The following is a 13,177-nucleotide window of genomic DNA, read 5'->3' as shown; positions in this document are numbered from 1 at the left end:
TCCTTGTTACCGGTTTTGTTCTTCTTTGTCATTATCGTGTTCCGGCATCCTCGTGACGAAGTCGCATGTGTCTGGCTAGACGATGATTGACGCCGTCACACCAAGAGGACCCTAAGAATATCTCTCCATCGTCGGAGGAGAAAATCCCACTCTCGAGCTATCTTGACACTTGTCAAACTTTTCGATGAACCTGTAAGTTGTCGTTATGATCACTGTGTTATAGGTGACGTTTGAGCAATCCCAATGCCCACTGCACGGTAAGAAGTGACCACGATACTCTCATCGTCTAAGGATCAAAGTCGCACATTAACTCTCCATGTTATTTCAATTGGATACAAATGATATTAACTCAATTCATAACAAACAAGTTTGGGTCAATTCAATATGATCGTTCTTCTAACTTTATAATGGCAATATTATTTTAGGACAATCGTTACACTTAACGATATCCTAAGATCCGGAAAACGTGATCACCAACAACACTTGAGCTAGTCCTAGAGGCAAGACTAGGAACCTTTTATTTTTCCGTTTATCATTCCACATGTGCATATGAGTTTTCCACTGAATCACATATTTCAGGATCATAGCAGTTATAGCATGAAATATAAAATCTTAATTATGAATATGGAAATATAATAATACAAATATTATGGCCTCTAGGGCATATTTCCAAGATAGAGAGCAACCAACATATTGCACCATGGCTTACCACCATGAAGGTCGAGCCTTACTCAGGTTAGATCTTCACAAAGTAGGCGGTATCCAAGCCCTCATGAACTTCTTCATTCCTTCACACCTTGAGACTCTCAAGTTCACCTAGCTGACGTAGGAGGTGCATATTCTCGAAAAGTAATAAGATAAGGTTGCTTGGTGATGAATCTCTTGTCAGTGGTAATCTTCTCTACACTCAAACTCTCATAGAATGAACCTTCGGATTGTCTGGGTTGAATGTTTGGTTGTTAGGCTTGAAACAAAAGAGGAGAAGAAAGACTCAAAGGTTAGACATGAATGTTGGAGTAGAATGCCTTTTGAACCCAACATGAGACTATGAATCTCTCTCCATGTCTCTCTCTCAAAATTGAATGTTTGAAATACTTGAGTGAGTTGGTGGTAGTGGAGGGGGTATGCATGCACTAGACCTAAAAAAAATGTCTATAACACACTTTTTTGTACATCCAAAGGAGCCGAATGAAGAGCTCAAAGGTTCTGACTAAATTACAAAGGGGTAACTTGCAAATGGCTCGAAGGGCTCGACCAGAAATCTCCGGAGATTCCCACTAGAACTGCCTAGCCTGTGCATGCTATTGGGTATCATTCATAATAATCCAACTGAGGTGGTTCAAAAATTCAGAGTGGAGTATAGAGACTTGCACAAGTAGTCTGGTGACTCCAAATGGAATGTCCTAGAGACTTGAAATGGATTAGGGTTTGCAACGCCGATCTCTGTGAGTAGATCGAAGAATCCAAATGGATGTATCTTTGTGGCTCCAAATAGTAAAGAGAGTGAAAGATAGTAGAGAAATGGTTGAGGTGTTTGGATGATTTTGAAGTTTGGTCTCTAAGGACATAGCAAGAAAAGTATCACCATTTATCATTGATCCCCTTTTTGACAGTATTGACATACCTAAGGGATACGTGTGATATGGAATTACTGAGAGATAAAAGCTTGTCCTTAGCCTTACCGATACTTTACCTTGAAGAAGTAGGGGTCATCAATCATCTTAGTAGTTGCATCTTTTAGGGACATAATATGAAATATGTGTGAACAAACATTAGTAGAGCTATATTGTCATGGATCGATCATCAAAACCCACTTAGGGGATAAAGATGCACTTTCACATCCTCATAGCAGGAATAACATTCCAAAAAATGCTCCTCCTTGAACCAAGGGGGAGTCTTCATGAAGATGGTTAGGCTAACTCCTCGCACATCCTGTCGGTCTCAAATAAGCCTCTTCTCTATACAATGTCATACTCCTTTTCTCCACTTTCTTAGTTTGAAAATTGCATAATACAGTGATGTCATGTGTCAGGTTCCATTACGGTTCCATGTGGCAGCAATTAAACCCAAGAATGTTCTTGGTGTTTCCTCGGTCCAATACTCTAGCCTAATTAGCTAGCTTTTTTCATGTAAACAATTTCCAAATCGGCATGCCCGAATGCGGCAACTCTACCATGCAGACGCCCCATCTGTTTATTACCGTCTTCACATTATTTCTGCTCATGGCCATTCATGGATTTCTAGGCGAAGGTGTGATGACGAGGTAAGAGCATGTTGAGTACATGCGTCGCCACAACTCGGACGCCTAGCCGAACCCGTGTGACGACTGTTGGTCGTAGTCTAGTGTAAAGGCGACAAGGTGACGTACATGGATGTGCGACGAAAGGGCCTTGTGGTTTGGTGACATATGCCGAGATAGGCTCACTGCTGCCTACACGGTTGAACCTCGGCAATAATGTTTCACGGGCAACCTTCCTATCCCAGTCCTTGATCCGACAAATTTTGCGCCTTGGGGGGTCAAAACAAATATATTTATACTAACTTTATATTTTTTCTATACTAAATAATTTTTCCAAATCACAATCATATATATTATGTAACTAAAATTGTATTTTGCAATAAAAGTTAAATCCATTTCCTTTTCAATACCTCGCATCTTAAGAAAAATAATAAACAAATCACATTAAATGTGGGTAAATCAGGAAAGAGAAAATCATATGCCTCATCGGATTAATCTGTCACACATGCATATATTATTGTTTTAATACATTCCACCTTAAAAAAAATATTTAAACCAAATCCTATGAGAAAATAAGAAACCACTCGTCTCCTTAGTTTATTTTGTTACACTAGCATGAATATAGTGTATACGACTGTGTGTATCCTTAAATGACTTAGTAGAGACCTCTAAAATGAGTGGTATAAGAAATATCTACACAACAATCTATAGTTTATAATTTGATATAAGAAAACAGAAAAAAATCTGAAGTATATAACATGTTTACGAGGAACTTTTCACTGAATCATTGGCGCGTTGCTTTTGTTTAAATGTGCTTTGCATATTTTACTAGGTTCACTGTATCTATTGACGCCACTTGGTAATGAAATAACGTCACTCTAGCTATGATAACAATCATTACAATATGTTAGGCATTCATCAAAGGCAGACTAGCACTCTAATTAAACTAGCATTTGCCAATCGAAGGCTTTGATTGGGAACATATGAAAAAGAGCAACCTTTACTTTCTCGTTTGAATATGGAGCGCATAGAGATACGTTCATATCGTTGTGACTTTCTGTGGGACATTAGTTAAAACAATTTCCATATCATTTGCCCCCATTGAAGTGTACAAATTGTGATAAAAGTTCTGAACCATTGCTTTGAGCTCGGCTGGGTCTTCTATCACAACACCAGCGAGTTTAAGAGGGCCTTTATCATATATTTTTCTCCTAATACTTGCCCGAAGATGATAGAAAACATGTGTTTTTACCTCCCACCGAAAGCCATTCCATTCTTGACTGTTGGCGTCACATGAGCCCGATGGTAAATCTCCACAAGTTTATCATTGATTTTTAACTCTGCATGTGACGGTCCGACTCAAGTTGGATCATTACGTAAACATTCATGTTCACGATTGAGATTACTTATCTCCTTAGGAGTGCTTCCAAATGTGTCATTACTCCATCTTGCAAGATCTTTGGATAGCGCATCAAGCTTAGCCCGAATATCATCAACTCTTGTTCCGGGATGTTAGGCATGCAAAATTGAAACCTTTAGGGTACCATCCGACCCTACTTAGGTCAACGAAATGAACTAAAATTTTAAAATATTATGAATTCTGAAAAGTTAGTTCATTTAATTGGACTAAGGGCCTGTTCTAAACTCCTCTGGCTTCTGAAAACTTCACATATCCAGCGCTTCTAACTCCACCTAGCGATCGCAGGAGCGTTCGGGAGCATCGGCAGCTTCTCCCAGCGCTGCAGCCCAGCTGGGAGCTTGTTGGGCCAGTTGTTGGGAAACGCATTAATTTCAACAGTTCTCCTACGATCACGCATGATCTATCTAGGTGATGCATAGCAACGAGCGGGAGAGTGTGTCCACGTACCCTCGTAGACCGAAAAAGGAAGCGTTTTATCAACGCGGTTGATGTAGTCGTACGTCTTCATGATCTGACCGATCCTAGTACCGAACGTACAGCACCTCCGTGTTCAGCACACGTTCAGCTCGATGACGTCCCTCGTACTCTTGATCCAGTTGAGGCCGAGGGAGAGTTCCGTCAGCATGACGGCATGGCGACGGTGAAGTTGAAGTTACCGCCACAGGGCTTCGCCTAAGCACTACGACGATATGACCGAGGTGTGTTTCTGTGGAGGGGGGCACCGCACACGGCTAAAAGATCAACTTGTGTGTCTATGGGGTGCCCCCTCCCCCGTATATAAAGGAGGGGAGGAGGAGGCCGGCCGGCCCTAGGGGGCGGGGCCAAGGAGGGGAGTCCTACTAGGAGTCCAAGTCCTAGTAGGATTCCACCAAGAGGGAGAGAGGGGGAAGGAAGGAGAGGGAGAAAGGGAGAAGGAAAGGGGGGCGCCTCCCCCCTTCCCTTGTCCATTTGGACTGCAAGGGGGGGCGCTGCCTGCCCTGGCCGCCCTCCTCTCTCTCCAATTAGGCCCATGGTGGCTCATTAGTTCCCCCGGGGGGTTCCGGTAACCCCTCCGGGACTCCGGTTTTACCCAAAACCATCCGGAACACTTCCGGTGTCCGAATAACATGGTCCCATATATCAATCTTAATGTCTCGACCATTCCGAGACTCCTCTTCATGTCCGTGATCTCATCCGGGACTCCGAACAACCCTCGGTACATCAAATCACATAACTCATAATACAAATCGTCATCGAACATTAAGCGTGCGGACACTACGGGTTCAAGAACTATGTAGACATGACCGAGACACATCTTCGGTCAATAACCAATAGCAGAACCTGGATGCTCATATTGGCTCCTACATATTCTACTAAGATCTTTACCGGTGGAACCGCATAACAACATACGTTGTTCCCTTTGTCATCGGTATGTTACTTGCCCGAGATTTGATCGTCGGTATCACCATACCTAGTTCAATCTCGTTACCGGCAAGTCTCTTTACTCGTTCCGTAATGTATCATCCCGTAACTAACTCATTAGTTACATTGCTTGCAAGGCTTATAGTGATGATCATTACCGAGAGGGCCCAGAGATACCTCTCCGATACACGGAGTGACAAATCCTAATCTTGATCTATGCCAACTCAACAAACACCATCAGAGACACCTGTAGAGCATCTTTATAATCGCCCAGTTACGTTGTGACGTTTGATAGCACACTAAGTGTTCCTCCGAAATTCAGGAGTTGCATAATCTCATAGTCATAGGAACATGTATAAGTCATGAAGAAAGCAATAGCAACAAACTAAGCGATCATAGTGCTAAGCTAACGGATGGGTCTTGTCCATCACATCATTCTCTAATTATGTGATCCCGTTCATCAAATGACAACACATGTCTATGGCTAGGAAACTTAACCATCATTGTTCAACGAGCTAGTCAAGTAGAGGCATACTAGGGACACTCTGTTTGTCTATGTATTCACACATGTACTAAGTTTCCGGTTAATACAATTCTAGCATGAATAATAAACATTTATCATGATATAAGGAAATATAAATAACAACTTTATTATTGCCTCTAGGGCATATTTCCTTCAGTCTCCCACTTGCACTAGAGTCAATAATCTAGATTACATAGTAATGATTCTAACACCCATGGAGTCTTGGTGCTGATCATGTTTTGCTCGTGAGAGAGGCTTAGTCAACGGGTCTACAACATTCAGATCCGTATGTATTTTGCAAATCTCTATGTCTCCCTCCTTGACTTCATCACGGATGGAAGCGTCTCTTGATGTGTTTGGTTCTCTTGTGAAATCTGGATTCCTTCGCCAAGGCAATTGCCCTAGTATTGTCACCAAAGATTTTCATTGGACCTGATGCACTAGGTATGACACCTAGATCGGATATGAACTCTTTCATCCAAACTCCTTCATTTGCTGCTTCTGAGCAGCTATGTACTCCGCTTCACACGTAGATCCCGCCATGACGCTTTGCTTAGAACTGCACCAACTGACAGCTCCACCGTTCAATATAAATATGTATCCGGTTTGTGACTTAGAGTCATCTGGATCAGTGTCAAAGCTTGCATCGACGTAACCATTTACGACGAGCTCTTTGTCACCTCCATAAACGAGAAACATATCCTTAGTCCTCTTCAGGTATTTCAGGATGTTCTTGACCGCTGTCTAGTGATCCACTCCTGGATTACTTTGGTACCTCCCTGCTAAACTAATAGCAAGGCACACATCAGGTCGAGTACACAGCATTGCATACATGATAGAACCTATGGCTGAAGCATAGGGAATGACTTCCATTTTCTCTCTATCTTCTGTAGTGGTCGGGCATTGAGTCTGACTCTACTTCACACCTTGTAACACAGGTAAGAACCCTTGCTTTGCTTAATCCATTTTGAACTTATACAAAACTTTATCAAGGTATGTGCTTTGTGAAAGTCCAATTAAGCGTCTTGATCCATCTCTATAGTCTTGATGCCCAATATGTAAGCAGCTTCACCGAGGTCTTTCATAGAAGAACTCTTATTCAAGTATCCTTTTATGCTATCTAGAAATTCTATATCATTTACAATAAACAATATGTCATCCACATATAATATTAGAAATGCTACAGAGCTCCAACTCACTTTCTTGTAAATACAGGCTTCTCCAAAAGTCTGTATAAAACCATATGCTTTGATCACACTATCAAAATGTTTATTCCAACTCCGAGATGCTTGCACCAGTCCATAAATGATTTGTTGGAGCTTGCACACTTTGTTAGCATCCTTTGGATCGATAAAACCTTCTGGTTGCATTATATACAACTCTTCTTCCAGAAATCCATTCAGGAATGCAGTTTTGACACCCATTTGCCAAATTTCATAATCAAAAAATGCGGCAATTGCTAACATGATTCGGACAGACTTAAGCATCGCTACGGGTGAGAAGGTCTCATCGTAGTCACCTCCTTGAACTTGTCGAAAACCTTTCGCAACAAGTCGAGCTTTGTAGACAGTAACATTACTGCCAGCGCTAGTCTTATTCTTGAAGATCCATTTATTCTCTATGGCTTACCGATCATCGGGCAAGTCAACCAAAGTCCACGCTTTGTTCTCATACATGGATCCCATCTCAGATTTCATGGCCTGTAGCCATTTCGCGGAATCTGGGCTCATCATCACTTCCGCATAGTTCGAAGGTTCATCATGGTCAAGTAACATGACCTCTAGAACAGGATTACCATACCACTCTGGTGCGGATCTTACTCTGGCTGACCTACGAGGTTCAGTAGTAACTTGATCTGAAGTTTCATGATCATCATCATTAACTTCCTCTCTAATTGGTGTAGGAATCACATGAACTGATTTCTGTGATGAACTACTTTCCAATAAGGGAGCAGGTACAATTACCTCATCAAGTTCTACTTTCCTCCCACTCACTTCTTTCGAGAGAAACGCCTTCTCTATAAATGGTCCATTTTTAGCAACGAATATCTTGCCTTCGGATCTGTGATAGAAGGTGTACCCAACAGTCTCTTTTGGGTATCCTATGAAGACACATTTCTCTGATTTGGGTTCGAGCTTATCAAGTTGAAGCTTTTTCACATCAGCATCGCAGCCCCAAACTTTAAGAAACGACACTTGGGTTTCTTGCCAAACCACAATTCATATGGTGTCATCTCAATGGATTTAGATGGTGCCCTATTTAACGTGAATGCAGCCGTCTCTAAAGCATAACCCCAAAACGATAGCGGTAAATCAGTAAGAGACATCATAGATCGCACCATATCTAATAAAGTGCGGTTACGACGTTCGGACACACCATTACGATGTGGTGTTCCGGGTGGCGTGAGTTGCAAAACTACTCCGCATTGTTTCAAATGAAGACCAAACTCGTAACTCAAATATTCTCCTCCGCGATCAGATCGTAGAAACTTTATTTTCTTGTTACGATGATTTTCCACTTCCCTCTGAAATTCTTTGAACTTTTCAAATGTTTCAGACTTATGTTTCATCAAGTAGATATACCCATATCTGCTTAAATATCTGTGAAGGTCAGAAAATAACGACACCGGCAGCGAGCCTCAACACTTATCGGACCGCATACATCAGTATGTATTATTTCCAAGTTTTAGTCATCTTGCCCATGAGGCATGGTTCGCAAGCATCATGTGATTCATAATCAAGTGATTCCAAAAGCCCATCAGCATGGAGTTTCTTCATGCGCTTTACACCAATATGACCCAAACGGCAGTACCACAAATAAGTTGCACTATCATTATTAAACTTATATCTTTTGGCTTCAATACTATGAATATGTGTGTCACTACTATCGAGATTCAACAAAAAATAGACCACTCTTCAAGGGTGCATGACCATAAAAGATATTACTCATATAAATAGAACAACCATTATTCTCTAATTTAAATGAATAACGTCTCGCATCAAACAAGATCCAGATATAATGTTCATGCTTAACGCTGGCACCAAATAACAATTATTCAGGTCTAAAACTAATCCTGAAGGTAGATGTAGAGGTAGCGTGCCGATAGCGATCACATCGACTTTGGAACCATTTCCCACGCGCATCGTCACCTCGTCCTTAGCCAATCTCCGTTTAATCCGTAGCCCCTGTTTCGAGTTGCAAATATGAGCAACAGAACCAGTATCAAATACTCAGGTGCTACTACGAGCATTAGTAAGGTACACATCAATAACATGTATATCAAATATACCTTTCACTTTGCCATCCTTCTTATCCGCCAAATACTTAGGGCAGTTCCGCTTCCAGTGACCAGTCCCTTTGCAGTAGAAGCACTCAGTTTCAGGCTTAGGTCCAGACTTGGGCTTCTTCACTTGAGCAGCAACTTGCTTGCCGTTCTTCTTGAAGTTCCCCTTCTTCTCTTTGCCCTTTTTCTTGAAACTAGTGGTCTTGTTAACCATCAACACTTGATGCTCCTTTTTGATTTCTACCTCCGCAGCCTTTAGCATTGCGAAGATCTCGGGAATTGTCTTATCCATCCCTTGCATATTATAGTTTATCACGAAGCTTTTGTAGCTTGGTGGTAGTGACACTATCATCAGGAAGATTAACTCCCAGTTGAGTCAAGTGGTTGTGGTACCCAGACATTCTGAGTATATGTTCACTGATAGAACTATTCTCCTCCATTTTGCAGCTGTAGAACTTATTGGAGACTTCATATCTCTCAATCGGGGCATTTGCTTGAAATATTAACTTCAACTCCTGGAACATCTCATATGCTCCATGACGTTCAAAACGTCGTTGAAGTCCTGATTCTAAGCCGTAAAGCATGGCACACTGAACTATCAAGTAGTCATCATCTTTGCTCTGCTAGACGTTTTTAACGTCATCAGTAGCGTCTGCAGCAGGCCTGGCACATAGCGGTGCTTCCAGGACGTAATTCTTCTGTGCAGCAATGAGGATAATCCCCAAGTTACGGACCCAGTCCGTGTAGTTCCTACCATCATCTTTCAACTTAGCTTTCTCTAGGAACGCATTAAAATTCAAAGGAACAGTAGCATGGGCCATTGATCTACAACAACATAGACATGCAGAATACTATCAGGTACTAAGTTCATGATAAATTAAAGTTCAATTAATCATATTACTTAAGAACTCCCACTTAGATAGACATCCCTCTAATCATCTAAGTGATCACGTGATCCAAATCAACTAAACCATGTTCGATCATCACGTGAGATGGAGTAGTTTTCAACGGTGAACATCACTATGTTGATCATATCTACTATATGATTCACTCTCGACCTTTCGGTCTCAGTGTTCCGAGGCCATATCTGCATATGCTAGGCTCGTCAAATTTAACCCGAGTATTCTGTGTGTGCAAAACTGGCTTGCACCCATTGTATGTGAACGCAGAGCTTATCACACCCGATCATCACGTGGTGTCTCGGCACGACGAACTGTCGCAACGGTGCATACTCAAGGAGAACACTTATACCTTGAAATTTAGTGAGAGATCATCTTATAATGCTACCAACGTACTAAGCAAAATAAGATGCATAAAGGATAAACATCACATGCAATCAATATAAGTGATATGATATGGCCATCATCATCTTGTGCCTTTGATCTCCATCTCCAAAGCACCGTCATGATCACCATCGTCACCGGCTTGACACCTTGATCTCCATCGAAGCATCGTTGTCGTCTCGCCAACTATAGCTTCCACGACTATCGCTACCGCCTAGTGATAAAGTACAGCAATTACATGGCGATTGCATTTCATACAATAAAGTGACAACCATAAGGCTCCTGCCAGTTGCCGATAACTTCTAGAAAACATGATCATCTCATACAACAATTTATATATCATCACGTCTTGACCATATCACATCACAACATGCCCTGCAAAAACAAGTTAGACATCCTCTACTTTGTTGTTGCAAATTTTACGTGGCTGCTATGGGCTTAGCAAGAACCGTTCTTACCTACGCATCAAAACCACAATGATTTTTCATCAAGTGTGCTGCTTTAACCTTCAACAAGGACCAAGCGTAGTCACACTCGATTCAACTAAAGTTGGAGAAACAAACACCCACTAGCCACCTATGTGTGAAGCACGGTGGTAGAACCAGTCTCATGAACGCCGTCATGTAATGTCGGTCTGGGCCGCTTCATCCAACAATACCGCCGAATCAAACTATGACATGCTGGTAAGCAGTATGACTATTATCGCCCATAACTCTTTCTGTTCTACTCGTGCATATAACATCTACGCATAGACCTAGCTCGGATGCCACTGTTGGGGAACGCAGTAATTTCAATAGTTTTCCTACGATCACGCAAGATCTATCTAGGTGATGCATAGCAACGAGCGGGAGAGTGTGTCCACGTACCCTCGTAGACCGAAAGCGGGAGCGTTTTATCAACGCGGTTGATGTAGTCGTACGTCTTCATGATCCGACCGATCCTAGTACCGAACGTACGGCACCTCCGTGTTTGGCACATGTTTAGCTCGATGACATCCCTCGTACTCTTGATCCAGTTGAGGCCGAGGGAGAGTTCCGTCAGCACGACGGCATGGCGACGGTGATGATGAAGTTACCGACATAGGGCTTAGCCTAAGCACTACGACGATATGACCGAGGTGTGTTTCTGTGCAGGGGGGCACCGCACACGGCTAAAAGATCAACTTGCGTGTCTATGGGGTGCCCCCCTCCCCCGTATATAAAGGAGGGGAGGAGGAGGCCGGCCGGCCCTAGGGGGCGTGCCCAAGGAGGGGAGTCCTACTAGGAGTCCAAGTCCTAGTAGGATTCCACCAAGAGGGAGAGAGGGGGAAGGAAGGAGAGGGAGAGAGGGGGAAGGAAGGAGAGGGAGAGAGGGAGCAGCAAAGGAGGGCGCCGCCCTCCCATCCCTTGTCCAATTCGGACTGCAAGAGGGGGCGCCCTGCCCTGGCTGCCCTCCTCTCTCTCCAATAAGGCCCGTGGTGGCCCATTAGTTTCCCCGGGGGTTCCGGTAACCCCTCCGGCACTCCGGTTTTACCCGAAACCATCTGGAACACTTTCGGTGTCCGAATAACATGGTCCAATATATCATTCTTTATGTATCGACCATTTTGAGACTCCTCGTCATGTCTGTGATCTCATCCGGGACTCCAAACAACCTTCGGTACATCAAATCACATAACTCATAATACAAATCGTCATCGAACGTTAACCGTGCGGACACTACGGGTTCGATAACTATGTAGACATGACCAAGACACATCTCCGGTCAATAACCAATAGCGGAACCTGGATGCTCATATTGGCTCATACATATTCTACTAAGATCTTTACCGGTCGAACCGCATAACAACATACGTTGTTCCCTTTGTCATCGGTATGTTACTTGCCCGAGATTCGATCGTCGGCATCGCCGTACCTAGTTCAATCTCATTACCGGCAAGTCTCTTTACTCGTTCCGTAATGTATCATCCCATAACTAACTCATTAGTTACATTGCTTGCAAGGCTTATAGTGATGATCATTACCGAGAGGGCCAGAGATACCTCTCCGATACACGGAGTGACAAATCGTAATCTCGATCTATGCCAACTCAACAAACACCATCAGAGACACCTATAGAGCATCTTTATAATCACCCAGTTATGTTGTGACGTTTGATAGCACACTAAGTGTTCCTCCGGAATTTGGGAGTTGCATAATCTCATAGTCATAGGAACATGTATAAGTCATGAAGAAAGCAATAGCAACAAACTAAACGATCATAGTGCTAAGCTAACGGATGAGTCTTGTCCATCACATCATTCTCTAATGATGTGATCCCGTTCATCAAATGACAACACATATCTATGGCTAGGAAATTAACCATCTTTGATTAACGAGCTAGTCAAGTAGAGGCATACTAGGGACACTCTGTTTGTCTATGTATTCACACATGTACTATGTTTCCGGTTAATACAATTCTAGCATGAATAATAAACATTTATCATGATATAAGGAAATATAAATAACAAATTTATTATTGCCTATAGGGCATAATTCCTTCACCAGTTTGGGCCGGTTGGAGGCAGCCTAGCTTGGGCTATCGATCGAGAGAAGGAGCCCCGTACCGATTCGATCGAGGGAGTGAGGAGCGATATGTTCCAGCGAGCGTACACTACTAGGGAAAACCTTATACACAGCATCTTAGCTGTAGCGTTGGACAAAATAGTGCGCTACTGCTACTTAGTAGTAGCGTGTTTAAATAAACTGCGCTGCTGCTACTATTTTAGCAGCAGCGCGTGCTAGGAAAACGCGCTGCTGCTATGTTTGTACTGGGCGCAGATGGCTAGCCCCACTTAGCAGTAGCGCTTTTCAAAAAAACGCGCCTACTACTACCTTACCTTGTCCTCACCACGCGCCCGACCCTCTCACTCACTCTCTCTCTCCCTCACTCTCGCCCGCGCCGAACCCGTCGTCCGCTGCCGCCATCATCCGCCGCCGCCGCGCTTCTTCTCAACCGAGGTACTCCCTCCGTCCCTCCTCCTCCCTCCTCCCTCCTCCCTCCTCCCCTC

The sequence above is a fragment of the Triticum aestivum genome, chromosome 4D (assembly GCF_018294505.1).
Source record: "Triticum aestivum cultivar Chinese Spring chromosome 4D, IWGSC CS RefSeq v2.1, whole genome shotgun sequence".
Classification (NCBI taxonomy): domain Eukaryota; kingdom Viridiplantae; phylum Streptophyta; class Magnoliopsida; order Poales; family Poaceae; genus Triticum; species Triticum aestivum.
Note: the sequence above shows the minus strand (reverse complement) of the source record.